The sequence below is a fragment of the Myodes glareolus genome, chromosome 17, assembly GCF_982192425.1.
Source record: "Myodes glareolus chromosome 17, mMyoGla1.1, whole genome shotgun sequence".
In the NCBI taxonomy this organism is placed as follows: Eukaryota; Metazoa; Chordata; class Mammalia; order Rodentia; family Cricetidae; genus Myodes; species Myodes glareolus.
Window position 1 is genome coordinate 16,521,923 of NC_142042.1, and position 6,000 is coordinate 16,527,922.

Here is a 6,000-nt window from a genome sequence, read left to right on the forward strand (position 1 = left end):
TTTTTACTATGTTGATCCTCCCAATCCAAGAACAAGGGAGATCTTTCCATTTTCTGGTATCCTCCTCAATTTCTTTCTTCAAAGACTTAAAGTTCTTGTCAAATAGGTCTTTCACTTCCTTGGTTAGAGTAACCCCAAGATATTTTATGCTATTTGTGGCTATCGTGAAAGGTGATGTTTCTCTGATTTCCCTCTCATCTTCTTTATCCTTTGTGTATAGGAGGGCCACTGATTTTTTGGAGTTGATCTTGTATCCTGCCACGTTACTAAAGGTGTTTATCAGCTGTAGGAGTTCTTTGGTAGAGTTTTTGGGGTCACTTATGTACACTATCATATCGTCAGCAAATAACGAAAGTTTAACTTCATCCTTTCCAATTCGAATCCCCTTGATCTCCTTATGTTGTCTTATTGCTATTGCTAGAACTTCAAGCACTATATTGAAGAGGTATGGAGAGAGTGGACAGCCTTGTCGTGTTCCTGATTTTAGTGGAAAGGCTTTGAGTTTCTCTCCATTCAATCTGATGTTAGCTGTCGGCTTGCTGTATATTGCTTTTATTATATTTAGGTATGATCCTTGTATCCCCAGTCTCTCCAACACCTTTATCATAAATGGGTGTTGAATTTTGTCAAATGCTTTTTCAGCATCCAATGAAATGATCATATGGTTTTTTTCTTTCAGTTTATTTATATGATGGATTACATTGATAGATTTGCGTATGTTGAACCAGCCCTGCATCTCTGGAATGAAGCCGACTTGATTATAATGGATAATTTTTCTAATGTGTTCTTGGATTCGGTTTGCCAGTATTTTATTGAGAATTATCGCGTCGATGTTCATGAGTGAGATTGGCCTGTAATTCTCTTTCTTGGTTGTGTCTTTGTGTGGTTTTGGTATTAGGGTAACTGTAGCTTCATAAAAGGAGTTAGGCAATGACTCTTCTGTTTCTATATTGTGGAATACGTTAAGGAGTATAGGTATTAGCTCTTCCTGGAAGTTCTGGTAGAATTCTGCATTGAAACCATCTGGTCCTAGGCTTTTTTTGGTAGGGAGATTTTTGATAACAGCTTCTAATTCTTCACGACTAACAGGTCTATTTAGATTGTTCACCTGTTCTTGGTTAAACTTTGGTATATGGTACTTATCTAAAAAAATGTCCATTTCTTTTACATTTTCCAACTTTGTGGCATATAAACTTTCATAGTAAGATCTAATGATTCTCTGAATTTCCTCTGTGTCTGTGGTTATGTCCCCCTTTTCATTTCCGATCTTATTAATTTGCATGTGCTCTCTCTGCCGTTTGATTAATTTGGATAGGGGTTTGTCGATCTTGTTGATTTTCTCCAAGAACCAGCTTTTTGATTCATTGATTCTTTGGATTGTTTTCTCTGTTTCTATTTTGTTGATTTCAGCCCTCAGTTTGATTATTTCCAGTCTTCTAGACCTCCTGGGTGAATCAGCTTTTTTTTTTCTAGAGCTTTCAAGTGTGCTGTTAAGTCTCCAATGTGTGCTTTCTCCGCTTTCTTTAATTGGGCACTTAGTGCTATGAACTTTCCTCTTAGCACTGCTTTCATAGTGTCCCATAGGTCTGAGTATGTTGTGTCTTTGTTTTCATTAAATTCAAGGAAGACTTTAATTTCTTTCTTTATTTCTTCCTTGACCCAGGGGTGATTTAGTAGTTGACTGTTCAGCTTCCATGAGTTTGTTGGCTTCCTAGGGGAAGCATTGTTGTTGAATTCTAATTTTAGTCCATGGTGATCTGACAAGACACAGGTGGTTACTAATATTTTTTTGTATCTGTGGAAGTTTGCTTTGTTACCGAGTATGTGGTCAATTTTCGAGAAGGTTCCATGAGCTGCAGAGAAAAAGGTATATTCTTTCCTATTTGGGTGGAGTGTTCTATAGATGTCTGTTAAGTCCATTTGATTCAATACCTCCAATAAATCTCTTAATTCTCTGTTTGGTTTCTGTCTGATTGACCTGTCCATTGGTGAGAGAGGAGTGTTGAAGTCTCCTACTATTAGTGTGTGTGGTTTGATGGCTGCCTTGAGTTCTAGAAGAGTTTCTTTTACATATGTGGGTGCCTTTATATTAGGAGCATAGATATTCAGGATTGAGACTTCCTCCTGATGAATTGTTCCAGTTATGAGTATGAAATGTCCATCTCCATTTCTTCTGATTGATTTTAGTTTGAAGTCGATTTTGTTAGATATTAGAATGGCCACACCCGCTTGTTTCTTAGGTCCATTTGCTTGGAAAACCTTTTCCCAACCCTTTACTCTGAGTAGGTGTCTGTCTTTGTGGTTGAGGTGTGTTTCTTGTAAACAGCAGAATGTTGGATCCTGTTTTCGTATCCAATCTCTAAGTCTGTGCCTCTTTATAGGTGAATTGAGTCCATTGATATTAAGTGATATTAATGACCAGTGGTTGTTGACTCCGGTCATTTTTTTTTTTTAGGTAGTAGAGTGTATGTGTTTTTCTTCTTTGATTTGTGCTTGTGAATGGTCGCTAGATGTTCGAGTTATTGTAGGCCGTGTTGGGAATGTTGGATTCCTTCGGTAGTGATTTTCCTTCTAATATTCTCTGTAAGGCTGGATTAGTAGCTACGTATTGTTTAAATTTGTTTTTATCCTGGAATATTTTGTTTTCTCCATTGATAGTGAACAATAGCTTGGCTGGGTATAGTAGTCTGGGCTTCCATCCATGGTCTCTTAGTTTCTGCAGTACCTCTATCCAGGATCTTCTGGCTTTCATGGTTTCCATAGAGAAATTCGGTGTAAGCCTGATAGGTTTACCTTTATAAGTTACTTGCCCTTTTTCCTTTGCAGCTCTTAAAATTTTTTCTTTAATCTGTATGTTTTGTGTTTTGATTATTATATGGCGAGGGGATGTTTTTTTTTGATCAAGTCTATTCGGTGGTCTGTATGCTTCTTGAACCTTCATAGGAATATCGTTCTTTAGGTTGGGAAAGTTTTCTTCTATAATTTTGTTGAATATATTTTCTGGGCCTTTGATCTGCAGTTCTTCTCCTTCTTCAATCCCTATTATTCTCAGATTTGGTTTTTTTATTGTGTCCCAGATTTCCTGAATGTTTTGTGAAGAGAATTTGTTGGATTTGCCGTTTTCTTTGACCAGAGCATTTATTTTCTCTATGGTATCTTCAGATTCTGAGATTCGTTCTTCTATCTCTTGTATTCTATTGGTTAAGCTTGATTCTGTAGTCTCCGTTCGTTTACCTAGGTTTTCCATATCCAACCGGTTCTCGGTTTGTGTTTTCTTCATTGCCTCCATTTCAGTTTTCAATTCTTGCACTGTTTCCTTTACTTATTTGATTGTTTTTTCTTGGTTTCTCAGGGTCTCATTCACGGATTTACTTCTTTCTTCAAACTTGTTATATTTCTCATCTATTTCTATACTCATTTCTTCAAACTTTTTGTTATATTTCTCATCCAGTTCTTTAAGGGAGTTATTCATATCCTGTTTAAGGGACTCTATTGCTTTCATAATGGCACTTTTTTCCACTTCTTCTGGGTTAAGGTGTTCAAGTCCTTCTGTTGTAGGGTCCTTAGGATCTGGTGCTTTCATGTTGTTTTTCAGATTGTTGGATGAGGTCTTGCCTTGGCGTCTGCCCATCTCTTACTTCCAATGTTCTCTATTGGAACTTCTGTTACCGGGTCAGGTTCCCTTCTTGGGCAGGGACTTCACTGACAGAATGCCCACCTTTCCTCAGTCAGGCTATTGAAGCACAGGCACTCCCTCTTTCCGGGATGCGCTTACAAAGCTGCTTGCAAGGCAGCTGAGCTGGGGAAAATTTTATGGCCCCAGGGGGAAGGGAGAAATATAGGAATTCCTACCTGGATGGGAGCTGGGATGGCAGGCGGGAGGGGGTAGCCAGCACTGCAGGGCGACCTGGGCGTCTATGGGGTCGGGGAACGCCCAAGCTCCTCCTCACCGGGACCCTGCCCCGGCCCGAAGGAAACTCACCCCTCTGATGGCCCTCTGCTAGAAGTCAGGGCCCCTGCTGGTCAGGAATGTGGCTGAGCTGGCACCTGGTCCACCTGTCCTCAGGGAGGCCTTTAAGACCCAGGAACTGCCTGGAGCCGGGCTGTGCCTACAGCCCAGGCCCAGCTTGCAAGGCAGCTGAGCTGGGGAAATTTTATGGCCCCAGGGGGAAGGGAGAAATATAGGAATTCCTACCTGGATGGGAGCTGGGATGGCAGGCGGGAGGGGGTAGCCAGCACTGCAGGGCGACCTGGGCGTCTGTCACCTGTGGATTTTATAAGCTGATTAATTTCCTCTGAAATAGTCACTGGAGTTGTGTTTGCTATTGCATTAAAGTGGAAATGAATGTGCATAGAAATGTCATATTAAAAATAAATAAGTTTTATAATCAATTTTCTAGATAGGCCTGTCTATTTCTTGACTCTTGAAGTCATCTAGAATTCTTGCATAATTGTCTAGATACAGTTCTGGAAAATTTTATAACATTTATTACAGAGCATTGAGTAAACTTGTCAAATACAACTATATCCAATGTACACATTTTACAAGCGTACAGCTTCATGAATTTTCTTAACACAGTATCAGAAATAAAATAAAAAGATAGCATGCCAGGGGATCCCCCTCATGTCAATGTTCAGTATCTACTACCTCTGCTTTGCCCCTTCAGTGAAAACAAACAACCGTGCCACAAGCATCATACACTGAGTTCCATCTAGTGACTAGATCAGTGTTATTCAGTGTTATTATGTGAGACTTTGTCTACCTCCTTTTCATTTAGCAGACGTGTAGTGAAGATATAGTTGGGGAATAAAGCAAACTTCATATCTTGGTTATTCTGTGTCTTTTTTCTTGTTTTGACAAAATGACAAGCTATGTCATATACATATATGTTATCAATATTCTATTTGCACTTGGTTATATGCTTCACATAGGTTATGTGTGTGTTTATTATTTTCTTACAGCTATTAAAATAATATTTACATTTGTTTATTAGTACTAATGTCAGTTGTTTTGGGTTTTGGTTTTTTTATTTCTCATCTTGTTTTTTCCTTATTTATAGAACACTCACAGTTTTCCATAGTGTGTCAGCATCAGCTCATCCTCCTATACCAGTGCTCACCACTGGCCTGTGATGCCAGGAGCTGAGTCTCTAGGGATTTCCACCGGAACACAAAGACTCTGGTAAGAAACCTATTTTTTTCAGCTGTCAGTTTCACCCTGTGCTTATCTATGGGGTCAATGCAGCTACAAACAGAGTCCAGAATTTCTGAGATAGTTATCCACTCACCTTCCAAAGATCCCAGCCTATGGGATTCCTTTAATAGACTCCTTTTCCGTGAAATCACTCAATCACTCACTTTCCAAGACAGAGTCATCTCTAACTCGAGTGCGTAGTCTCAGAGTACATGACCTCAAAAGAAAGGGCAGATTGACGACTCATTTTGTTTTCCTATGGTGCTTGAGTGAACTCAGAGGTAGAATCAGATACAGTCCAGCCACAGATTGAGTTGTGCAGTGTCAGCAGGATTGCTGCTGTCTCCATGAGTGTGGTAGCCCCTTGGCTTGGGGACACTAACTTAACCTGAGACAGAGTTGGACTGAGCACTTTATGGAAGCCCCACTCCCAAATGGAAAACTCCAAAACTCACAGGTGAGTACAGGAATTCAGCTGAAGGTCTAGAGTGTTGGTTGTTGTTAAGACCTTCACCATCACATGGACTCTCACTCCTCTGCCCTTCCTCTTCCACCTGGCTCCTTTCTCTCCGTTGCCTTATTCTCTCACCCTTCTCTATCTTATTGGGTTTTGAAGAGCAGGAATATATTATCTGATGAAACTTGGGTTTAGGTCTCACCAGTATATATAATCATCTGTCACCCCCTGCCCCTGTCCCATGACTACATGTATGCAAGATAGTCTATAAACACAAGTGTAAGCCCTCTTCATCAAGAATTATCAGATCTTGTTTTAAAATAACAAGCTTCTGGCTTTGCTTTTGTTA